Source organism: Artibeus jamaicensis, unplaced genomic scaffold (assembly GCF_021234435.1).
Source record: "Artibeus jamaicensis isolate MK-2021 breed Jamaican fruit bat unplaced genomic scaffold, CSHL_Jam_final scaffold_369, whole genome shotgun sequence".
Lineage (NCBI taxonomy): Eukaryota > Metazoa > Chordata > Mammalia > Chiroptera > Phyllostomidae > Artibeus > Artibeus jamaicensis.
The window spans coordinates 30314843-30326852 of NW_026522042.1; the positions used below are offsets into that span (position 1 = coordinate 30314843).

The 12010-nt window shown below is 47.4% G+C and overlaps 1 pseudogene; it reads right to left on the reverse strand.

Annotated features, from left to right (window-relative positions):
• Nucleotides 1-1109: 1109 nt before the first annotated feature.
• On the reverse strand, nucleotides 1110-11131 carry LOC119043613 (26S proteasome non-ATPase regulatory subunit 10-like; annotated as a pseudogene).
• Nucleotides 11132-12010: the final 879 nt, after the last annotated feature.

Genomic DNA, 12010 nt, shown 5'->3' on the forward strand with positions numbered 1-12010 from the left:
TACCCCTCTGTTATCCGTCTGCCCTAACAGTGCTGCAGAATATTCAGCAAAGGCGTGATCTTGATTACTTTAGTAATTTTTTGTCTCCCTTTTTAAAAACTGATTAAACACAGAAAAGTGCAAAATATAATATAAAAACAATAGCATGAGAGAAGTTGCCCAAGAGTTAACATTTGTTCAGCCATAGATGTCTACGCCTCTGTACTTTATGTTTTCACATCTTTCAAAATGTAAAAGTTATGATCTTCAGTTGGCAATAAATTTCTTTAATGATCTCATTGGAGCCTCTGAAGCCTCTTGTACACACACTTTATCACACCCTTAAGTTAACTGTCTCAAGGCTGAAATTTAGAAATAAAAATACGACCTTGCTTCCTGCCCTGCAAAGTTCATATTTGGGTAATTATAGATTCAAAAATTATTTTTTGAGACCAAAATTAAGCTCTAAAATGGCAGCCAGGAGCTAAAACCTCATCCGAGCTGTCCAATTGCATGTCAAGGGCACTTCCATAAGCTGAGACATTTTCCCACTAACTTTATCTGAAAGGAAAACCTATTTCATACTCTCCCATATAAATCACCTTGAGGATGACCACAGCCAATCTTCCATTTGTTTTATTAAAAATGAATGATTCAAAGAGATATCGTAACATGTTATAAAACATCTCAAACTCTGTTCAAATTATTACAACATTTCAGTCAGGCCTGAGTTTGGGTTGGTGCCAGCTATGTTTCTCTCTCTGGGAACAAAGTCTCTGTAGAACTTAATCATCTAGAAACAACTGAGGCTCTAATTAAAGAACTTTTACGATCTTTTCTTTGTTTAGAAGGTGTCTGGTTCCCACCAAATGCTGAACTAGCACGACCCCAAGCCCCCTTGGCCAAGATTAAGCTAGAAAATTCTAGAGATAAGAAACCAAAATACGGAGGTGCAGTCAGTTTTGAACTCCTGGTGGGGGGTGGGGGGGTTGGACTTGGCCTGGGGCAGGGGCAGCCCAGCACATTGGGAGGATAAAAACAGAAGAACTGTGGGGTTCAGCTCGTCTCTCCTAGTCCTTGTCTTGAGACAGTGTTTGCTCCCAAAACTGGGGCAACTCTGGTTCCGATGGTCACAGGAGGAACTTCAGGGAGGTCCGGACACTGTGCCTGGAGGAGCTAAGATAGTGGGGACCGATGAGCCTCAGCCTGTGGTTTGCCCATGTTCCCTGGGGCTCGGGAGTGCAATCCAAGAGTGCCACCTCCCCATCGGGGAAGTCGGGGGTGTCCTGAGCTGAGGTGGGGTCTTGTGAGGCATCCGGGTGACTGTGTTCTGGTGCCAGGCTCTCATTCACAAGGTTCATCCAGCCCATGCCTTCAGCCCCCTGGGGCTGAAAGATGTGGAGTCCAGCCTTCCTCCACGTGCTGGGCTGATGACCCACAGGATAGGAACCTCAGGACAAAAAGGGAAGTGTTGGCCACACTTCCTGCATGACTTGTATGCATATTCTCCGAAACACCTGGCTGAGAGCCCCTCCCAGGAAGAACACAGAGAGGACAGTGAAACCCTCGTGCTTTGGGGGACTGGCCTGTGACTCCACAGGCAGCGCCTGCAGCCCATGCACAGGGCCCCCCGTCCTCCGCGGCTGAACGGTCCATAATCGCCCTTGGCCCTAGCCGCTGTGCTCTGCCCTCTCCCTGTGGCCAATGGCAGTGATCCAGGGGGCAACCCGGAGATTGTAATAATTCCATGAAATGTGGGGCAAAGGGAAATAAACACCAGTCATTTTTAAAGGTTCTACAAACCAGGATGTTTATTCATTTACTAGTATAACAAGTCTGAATTACTGGGCTTCACATCATAAAATTAAAAAAATCAAAGAACCAACTGAATTTATCTTAGCCTGATTTCTCCCTGAACTTTTTTTTTTATCCATTAAGTCACATAAGTTCACCTTTTCTGTCAGTGTTGGGAGTGGAAGAATTGTTGGCAAAAGATTAAACATGCAAATAGCTTTTGTAGGCTCCCCCTCCAAAAAAAATATAATTAAATGACAATAATTAAATTTGGATTTCTTGTGTGTATGTGTGTGTGTTTTTAATCCTCCAGAACAATTTCATTGGCTCCAAAAATAGCTCTTCCTGGAATAAAAATTAATGAATAAATTCTTGCATATAAAGAGGCTCCATGTCTTATAAATATTTTATAAACATTTGCCAGTTTATTTATTTTACTTAAGTACTTTTTAAAAAAGGTTTTATTTATTTATCTTTAGAGGGATAGGGAAGGAAAGAGAGAGAGAGAGAAACATCAATGTATGGTTGCCTCTAATGCATCCCCTATTGGGAATTGGCCTACAACCCAGTCGTGTGCCCTGACTGGGAATTGAACCGCAATCCTTTGGTTCACAGGTCCGCGCTCAACCCACTGAGCTACACCAGCCCAGGTACTTAAGTACTTTTTACTGTCCTGAGCCATGAGTGTATCATGCCCTGAGACTGCAAGACAGACGACTTCTTTCTTCTAATCACATTGTTCTCCACAACTTGGCTCATCTCCCTGTGTAAACTCAACTCCTCGGCAGCTGACTCTGCATCCGGGCAGAGCTGTAAGTGTTGTGCTCGTAGACAGGCTCTGCCATCTGGCCTGGCACTGCCACCACCCACAGGTTTCTGCCTAAGACCACCCTCAATCAAGGGCAAGCAACACGAGAGCCTTGCTTGGGTTTGCAGTGGTCAGGGAAGGGCCGACTTCTAGCAGCCCTTCCTCTTCAAGCCACTGAACTCAGTTATTCAGCAAAAATGTTCTGAGCGCCAGTGATGGGTCCCCTGAAAAGTGAGACAGGAAGGTGGGTTTCCTCCACTTACCAGCCTCAGAGGGTGGTTCACCCACAGGGCATCATGGCAGTGGCACTGAGCTTCCAGTTCCCCTCTGTGTCCTACTGGGACTGCCAGCTCCTGCCCTCCCTTCCTTCCCCAGGGTTCCCTTCCATGAGCATCAGAGCTCTTGCACAAGGAAACCCCCCAAAAGCAGGCCTACAGGTGAGCACACACGCCCCAGTGACCCTCGGCCCTTGATGGTCACAATTTGTGATTAAGACCCCAGTAGTTCTGGAAGCCCAACAAGCATTCGTGAAGTCACCTTGGATATTTTTTTCCTGGGGACCTGGCGGCTGTTCCACTGAAAATGCTCTCAGTGATCCTCCTGACACCCCACTGGGGTGCCTGTCACTGCAGGTGAGATGTAATCTCTATCACCAAAGAGCTGACAATCAAGTAAGGAAAAAATAATGTATATGTAAAGGGCAATGCTGTGTGTGTATTAATTAAAGTAGTAAAAATAGCAGCCAGCATTTTTGAGTACTTCGTATACTCTAAATGCTTTGGATATATTCATTAATTTACAAGTATGGACTTATTTAATACTTGTAGGGTAAACAAAGGCAGTCTAGCTTCCGCATGCAGATGTCTGGGGAACTAAAATAAGTGGTGTTCTCACAGCCTTGAGACTGGATCCGATAAACTGCATTCCTGTAACACCGAGTGGGCCCGCATGCGCAGAATCACTCTGTGTCACACAGTATTTTTGCTTCCTGCGGGCTTTGTTTGCACATAGTATAAAAGAAAGTTGGGACTTCCTGCTGAGTGACATGCAGTGTGACATGCAGGAACACGCTGGGGGCACATGGCTTGGGACGTGCGTGTCTCACCCCATCCCAGAATAAAGGCATGTCAGGCATCCCAACAGCTCCATGACTTTTCTTCCATCCGTCCAAATCCCATGTGAACCCGTCTGGCTTTGAACGGTGGCAACACAGTTCTCAAAAACTCTGAGTTGTTACCAAGATCTGGCCCATTTTTTACAGATGTTTTACAGATGGGAAAGTTACCTGGTCCTTCGCTTCGTATAGCTAGTGAGAGCAGATGCAGGGATTTGTAGCAGGAAATCTGCTTCCAGAACCTGCTCTCATAACAACTAGAACACACCGCCCTCCTGAAGCTGCTCCATGAAGCATAGAGAGAAGACTGTCATTATTACAGTAACAAGTAGTGTGATCCATAAATGGTGGCCATGTGCTTTAGGAGCGAAAAAGTGGGAGTGATCACCTCCAGCTGAGATAAGCAGCGGATTATAAGATGCCGCGTCAGTTGTACCAAGCTGAATGTGATACAAGTGGGGAAATAATTTTCGTCCAATGGGATGATATAACAGAGGGACGGAGACAGCAGTGTTGGCACACAGGGCACCTGCAGCTTCCTGCCCCTGCCCTCCAGTGCAGGGAACATGGGAGTCCACCAGCATGATGCTGGCCTCCTTCCCTTCTGTCGGGAGAACAGGTACACCCAGCGGCAGGTGATGGAGGCAGTGGGAAGTTTGGGTGTGTAGTAAGACTCGGCTTCACTCTTGTGTCTAACAAGGTTCCCACATATTTCCTGCATTAAGTAAGTGACCAAGGATAGAGTCAAGGCCAGTCCACTTTCCCCAGTGCAGCCATAGACACAGAGAAATTTTAGAAAATGCAGTCATTAGCTGTTACTGGTTTTCTAAAATCATCTGTAAATACTCACTGAACAGGAAGCACAATTCAGAGTGTGTGGGGTGTTGCCCTTCTGTGCTGTGAGACACACATCCATGACCCATGTGAGTTCCAGCAATGAAATTTATCCTCTGCTTCCACCGCACCTTCCCTGTCGCTTTCAGCCCCATCACTTCCACCTCTAGGGCAGGAGGACTGGGAACAAGCCCCGGCAATGCCAGTTCCTGCTGCCTGGGACAAACTTCATCTGCTCGTTTTTCAGGTGGCACGGCAGTGGCCATGCCTATCTTTAAGACCACACAGCTTAATTAAATCTGACTGCAGTGATTATGATTAATTGTTCCCATTGCATCAAAACCAAACAGATTTCCTGTGGGCCCATTTCCTGTACAATATTCCTCCTGAGTGCTCGGACCAGCATTTCAAAGTTCTGATGAAATAAACCCAAGTTAAAACTGTTTGCTAAAAATTAAAGATAAATATGAGGATTTCCCAAGCAGCTTTAAAGTACCCCAAAAGTAGAAACAACTCAAGTGTACATCCAGAGAAAGGATAAACCTATTCTGGTTATATTCCAATAATGCAATGTGAAACAGTGTCGATGATGGAACTGCACAGACTGGATGGCTTAAACATTTATGTCTTACAGTTCCTGAGGCTTGGAGTTCAAGGTCAAGGCCCCAGCAGATTCACTGTCTAGTGAGGACCTACTTCCAGGTGTGCAGATGGCTGACTTCTCATTGAGTTCTGACAGGGAGGAGAACGAGGAAAGGTCCCTTCATCCCCTCATCAGGGCACTAATCCTGTTCACGGGACTCACTGGACTTTGCCATGGATAATGCACACATTTTTGCCCACACTTTTGAGGGAAAAATAAAGATGCACATTATACATGGGTTGTACTAATTCCATATTTATATAAATGTTTTTAATTCTTCTATTTGTGCTTATGTACTAAAAGTGTAACTCTAGAAAGAAATAATGATAACTGCATGAAAAATAATACCCTGGAATATGATAATCAGTTTTTGTTTCTAAACATAAATAAATTAAACATTGAATTAAAAAATTAAAATGAAAGATCTTTTATTCTGAAAGTATGGACCAAAAATGTAAGTGTGCATCACATATAGGAGTGCATGATACACAGCAAAGTATGGCAATCACCTTCCACAGGCCCCACCTTCTGGTGCCTTCACACTGGAGATTCAGGGTTCAACATATGAATGTTGGGGGACACACTCAGTCCACAGCACACACTGATGAGAAAGAATGCACTGCTGATGTCTGTAACAACACAAATAAAATTCAAAGTCATGTTCAGTGAAAGAAGCCATAAAGGAAAAAAGGTCCTGTGTGATGCCACCTAGGTCAAGTTCAAGACCAGGCAAAGCCAAGTATGGTAATAAAGGTCAAGACAGATATTACTCTTGGAGAATAGGAGTAGTAACCTAAAGGAAATACAGTAGTTCCTCAAGTAACATGGTTTTTTGTCCAATGTCATTTTGCTCTAACATCGATGAGATGCCAGCGGAACCTAACTCTGGTTTACATCAGTTAGTGTTGGATCGGTTGGTTTCATTACCTGTTGTTTCACTGCAATTCCAAGCACCACCTATGATGCTGAGGGTTTACAAGGATGAATTCCAAGGGCCTGACAAAGCTCTGTGTCTTGTTCTGGCCAAGTGGTTAGTAACAGGGGTGTGTTCAGGGTGTGAAAATTCATGGGGCTGCATGATGGTCAGGAAAACAAGAAGCAATGTATAAATGAGCTCAGCAGGAGTTCAGAAATTTCCCTGTAGGCATATTGGTGGATGCAGGTACAACACAACGAAAATTAAAATGCCATTTAGGGCAGCTTTTGTGGTCTCAAGCACTGTTAAGCACCCCACAGCATTCATAAAACATTGGGATTAGCAGACCGAGGAGATCTTATAAACCACTACTTGGTTTATAGACTCAAGAAGTGAAGATGCTGAGGCTTCTTCAGGACAAATGTTACCTGGGAAAGTAATGCCCTCAATCAGTGGATCTCAGCCCCGGCTGCACAGCAAAAACACCAAGAGAGTTTTAAAACATTGGCATCTAGGCTGGACCCCAACTCAACTAAGTCCTAACCTCTGGGAATGGGGCTAAGCAGCAATGGTTGATGGATTGATGAGTGTCTCATGTGAGTGTAGAGAGCCAGGGTGGGGCACTGACCTCTTGGCTTTCTCGCAGGGCTTACATCTTAACTAAAATTCATTGGGATCAATCTGCCTGCTGGCTCCTTGCAGAGGAAGCAATGGGGTGGAGGGGATGTGGGAATAGGGCCCTGCCTCAAAGAGAGGCTGGAGGAGGGAGAGGGCCCCACCTGCTCCCCACCTTGCTGCAGGTGCAGATACCAGCTGCCTTGGAGCAAGAAGAAAGCTCTTCTGTCCTGTGCACACGATCTGTCACTGCCTTCAACTCACACCCAGTGCGGTGCAGTTACATAACCCAAGGAGTCGTGTTCTTAAAGGTCAAAGTCGAGAAGGATCTGGCACAGCAGGAAATTCAAGATAAATTTAGTTAAGATCACAGCTCTCCCGGCAAAGGCACGACTCTGACCTGCTGGTGCTGTGCATCCTAACACACAGATTCCAGGACTGGACATTCACACCCAAATACCCTACCGTAGCCAAAAACAAATTAGGCAGTGTCTGAGCCATTTCCACTGCCCCTAAAAAGGGAAGGGCTAGAGTGGTCACCACAACTCTGTCTTTGGGTTTTCTCTGCCTCTAGAGATCCTCAGGGCTGGGGCAGCTCAGTGGGAGGGGCCAGCAAGCTGGACCAGGGGCATCTCTCAGAAGCTTCAGCATTCTCACCTGAATGGTGTTGGGGGCTCTGCTATGATACCCCTGCAGAGTCTGGTCTCTGGGCTGGGCTGGACCCCTTTCGGCCCTCCCCTCCCACACACACACACACACACACACACACACACACACACACACACACAAAGCCTCCCTGTCCCCAGGTGTCCTGAGAATACCAGTACTGGTCCAGGGAATCCAGGACTGGCAGGTGGCCCACCACCATCACAAGGCTCTTCAGCAGAGACAGGAGGGAGCAGAACCTGGAGGAGCTGCCGAGCACCATTCTGCTCATCCTCGCTCCCGGGAGCCCAGGCTGGGGTGGGAGGTGGGGCGGCGTGCCTCTGCCTCACTGCTGAAACCCAGCACCGACACTGAAATCATACCCTGCAATGTTCTTTCCACCCCTCTCTCTCAATTTTTTTTTAGTGTTTTTCAGGAGATAACACCAGACCACCTCCCAACACTCAAAAGACCACCACCAGACCAGCCAGATCAAGCTGGGGCCAGAGATTCACGCAGGCCCCATTACAGCCGCGTGACTCAAAAATGACCTAGAGAGCACAGTGGAACCACGATTCATGGACCTAAAGTAGCAGAGGGGACTCTGCTTCCCATCCAGACCCCGTTAAGAAGACAGAGGCCCATCGGTGAGGAGGATCCGGCGCCCAGCCCAGGTGGACACACGCAGGACTGACCCATCTAAGTCCTTCGTTTCCACCAGGCATCCTTCACAGTCCTCACCTCAGGCAGCTTAGTCCAAAACTATCCAGTCAGGCCCCCTGAAGTAGGATTAGTAATTATGTGTAGCCCCTCCTCAGCTTATTCTTTAAATTTGCTTCAAGTCTTTGTTGGAGAGACTAATGGGAGCTCCCTCTCTGGTCTCCTCATCTGGCTGCCTTGTGAATAAAACCATGTTTTCTCTGAAGAAAAAAACCACCTGTTATCTCAACATTCTCTGCATGTGGTGGACGAAGGACCCAGCACCTTTGGTTGGAGATGCAGCCAACTCCCTGCAGACCTGCCTTTTTGATGGCAAGGATGGCCGGGCGGTTCCACAGGTCCTGCGCCCGTCTGTGCAAGAGACCACCAGACCTGCGGAGGCTTCTGTGAGTGTATTCGAACCACTGACAACCGTTGCCGGGAAGCAAAATCTCAGTGGGATGAGAAAATACCCCAGAAAATGGCAGTTTCACCACTTTTTAAAATTCTCTCAACATTTTAATTTTTGTAGTTTCTAAAATACAAAGTAATTTTTGTAACAACCTGTTAAGATTTACATTCTTTTTAATATAGAGTGGTTTGATATAGGTACTTCAAAACTTTCTTTTTAAAAACAACTCTTTTTATGGGGAGAAATAGCTCATTAAAAAGATACCTTGACTACACAGGCTGTAATTTTTCTCTATTTTAGTGCTTATGAATGCCAAACTTGGAGGGTCTGGCCCGCTACTTGAAGATTTGGTCCTCTGAAACACATAAATATTCCTCCTATAACAAAAATGATTTAAACATACTGTTGAAAAAACAGAAACTTTTGGTATAGGCCTCTGAGTGAACTTGAAAAATGAGTAAGGATGGGTTTTAATTGTGCAGAAGGAACATTCTAGAATCTACCTGCAAACATGGCAGAGCAACTGGCGGAGGCTGCTGTGGCTCTTCTGCCTCAGAAGAGGACGCACCGTGCACGGCAAAATGCTGGAGGGGCGCAGCAGCCACGGAGTCACTCAGAATTAACAAAAATTCTATACAGAACATGCAGCAGTCACAGACCAACATCAACAGTGACTCAATTCGTGGAAAGCAAATTAGAACAAACATCTGAACAAGAACAATATTCAAAGTGTTTGTGACTTTGAACGTGAAAAAAACTTCCTCTCTAATAGACAATGTCTCATGCACAAGTATACTTGTTTCCAGGACACTGAGGACAACCACAACACATACGAAGTAAGAATAAATCCAAGCTGCTTAACCTTCCCCCATTCCCGTGAGTGTAAACCCAGGCCACCTTTGGCCACTTGCAGGGGTGCCTTTTCTTCTTTATTCTCAATGTAAATGTCACCAAGGAAATGGGCCCATCCACAGGTCACCTCCACGCATGACCCAGCAGTTAGCATTGAAAGAAACGTTTTTGTTTACAGGGTTCCAACCTCAGGGGTCTGGGAGCACTTCTGCTCAGAGCCCTGTTCTCGCAGGAGACCCAGCGCCTTCCCTGCCCCCCACCAGCCTAAGTTCCCTGTATCCTTATCTATTCTGAAGCTGTCTGTGCAAATAGGTCTCCATCCCCTCTGGAGGTACACCTATCATGGGTTTCAGGGTCGCCATCCTCTCTCAGCAGCTCCCCCTTCAGGATCTGGGGTGCACTTTTCTCAGCCTCCATGCAGCGGTTCAAGAAAACATGTGCTGTGTTACAGTGGATCCTGGTGGAGTCCGCGGAGGCTCGCATCCCGTGAGGGTGACTTCTCTGTGCATCCTTCAGAGAAGCAGAAGTCTGCATTCCGGTCCCACTTCAGTTCCAAAGCATCTCCCCGAGTCCGTGCCTTCCCTCACAGCTGCATCGGCTCTCTCCTTGCACCCTCTTCCTTCAGCCGGCACGGCCGCCTTCCTCACTACCCCAGGCCACAGGGCAGAATCCTGACTCCAGGTTGGTGTGGCTTCTACCTCACAAACCAGCCCTCGTACTGGACTGCTTCGCTACACACTGCATAGCTGCTTGCTACTTCTCTCAGGCCTCAAGGCCGAATCCCCCAACTCTGTGGTTCCTTCCCCATGGCTGCCCTCTTCACAGCTTCCTGCTTTTCTCTCAGCTCACCCTCAGGTTAAATGCTGACCCAGAGCTTCCTGGTGCCTCACATCCAGCCCCTCCGACAATGTGCTGCTTTTGCCAATTCCTCTATATCTTTACCTTCTTCCCCCTGCCATTCTTAGTCATGGCAGGAGTCCCCTATGACAGACAGACGTCATGGCTGGGCCACCTGCCCTGGCTAGGTCGAGAGTCACTGAATGCTCTGAAAGTCACACAGACCTTTTGCCTGGGACAGCAGCACAGCTGTCAACCAGCCATCAACTTACCATAGTTATGCAAAGTATCTTAAACACCATATCATTCATTTCACTCACCCCCCCCCCAGCCATGGGCTGTGTGGATTTCTCCTATATTCTGGGGACCCCCATTTTGCAAACCATTTCTACTCTGGGACAACAGCAGTTTCGCTTCTCCCACTCTCTCCTCATCACAGGTTAAGTGTACAGGAGTGTTAACCTCAGTGTCTTGGATGTTTTGTGGATGCTTTGCACTACAGAAGGATACAAATCATCTTCAGGTTACCCTTGGCTGCTGCCCATTGCATTGCTGTAGCCTCATAATGGTCCTTAGCATCTGGCTGAGCCCTGCCTTCCAGTAACACGGCAGTGACCTTGTGCCTGTTTTTGGAACCCGTATAATGTAGGGGAGTACAGCCATTGTGACTGACAGCATTCACTTGAGCCCCTCTCCCCAGAAGGGCTTTGACAATCTCATCCTGTCCAGCAGAAGCAGCGATATGAAGAGACCAACCAGCACCATTTCTGTCATTCACTGGCACTTCAAGCTGCAACGAGAATTCCAGTTTCTCTGTGTCTGACTGAACAAGCCCAACGCAGTGCAGTTTTGCTGTCCTGGTTGGTCCTGGTCGCCAGGGGTTTTTCAGCCACCATCTCCTCCTTTAACTCATCCAGCTTGTTGCTGTAGGCCAGATTGCAGATCACTCGGTTAGACAAACACCCCTCCATTGCACTTTCCCAGGATCTCCATGCAGCGGAACCCTTACCCACTTACTTACACACCGGAATCAAAGGGGGAGACACGAGGTGGGAGAAAGCAAAGCAGGGCAGTCTCTGGCACTGGGTAACAAGTACAATGGAGAGACACAGAACTTCTTTTACACAGGTGAGTAGAGGACAGCTGTCGACATTTACAGCCCCCAGAGATGATGCACAGGGAGCAGGATGACAAGGAGGGGTTGTACGTTCTCTGAGGTGGTGGGAGACTGTCCCTGAACAGTCTGGAAAAAGAGAACTCTGACCTTCCAAAGGTGGTGTTATCACAGATGCAAAAAGACAACAGACAGGCTCAGTTAAGGTAAAGATGGCCTTTGTCAGGGTAGATACTGACCTAGGACATAACCACCTGCCATGACTCACCTTCAGTTAGGCAATTTCAGACCACCCCATGTGGCCACTTTCAGTCTCTAAGTTTGTAAGACCAGCCACAAGGCCTCCCCTGAGCGGGTCAGGTTTAGGATGTGGCCCCTTTTCATCCACACCCAGCAAACCCCACCCTATGTGGGGGTCAGTGAGAAAAATCAGAGCCTACTGACTGCGTAAAAAACAGAAAAAATAAGCTCATTGGTGAACTAACATGTAGTCATCTTCTCAAGGACCTTCTTCAGAACCTCCCCCATCTCGCACCCACCACCATGTCCCTCCCCCCGCCCCCATTCCAGCTCTCATGCCCCTCCCCATCTCCCATCTCCCACGAAGCTCTTTCCACCAGCAGAGACATTTGACCCCTCACCTACACCCCTCTTCTCTCAGACTCACCCCTGGGGCCACTGTACTTGGCTGGGTGGGGTTGAGCATGATTAACAAAAATTGACTATTCCTGTAACACCCGACCTAAGA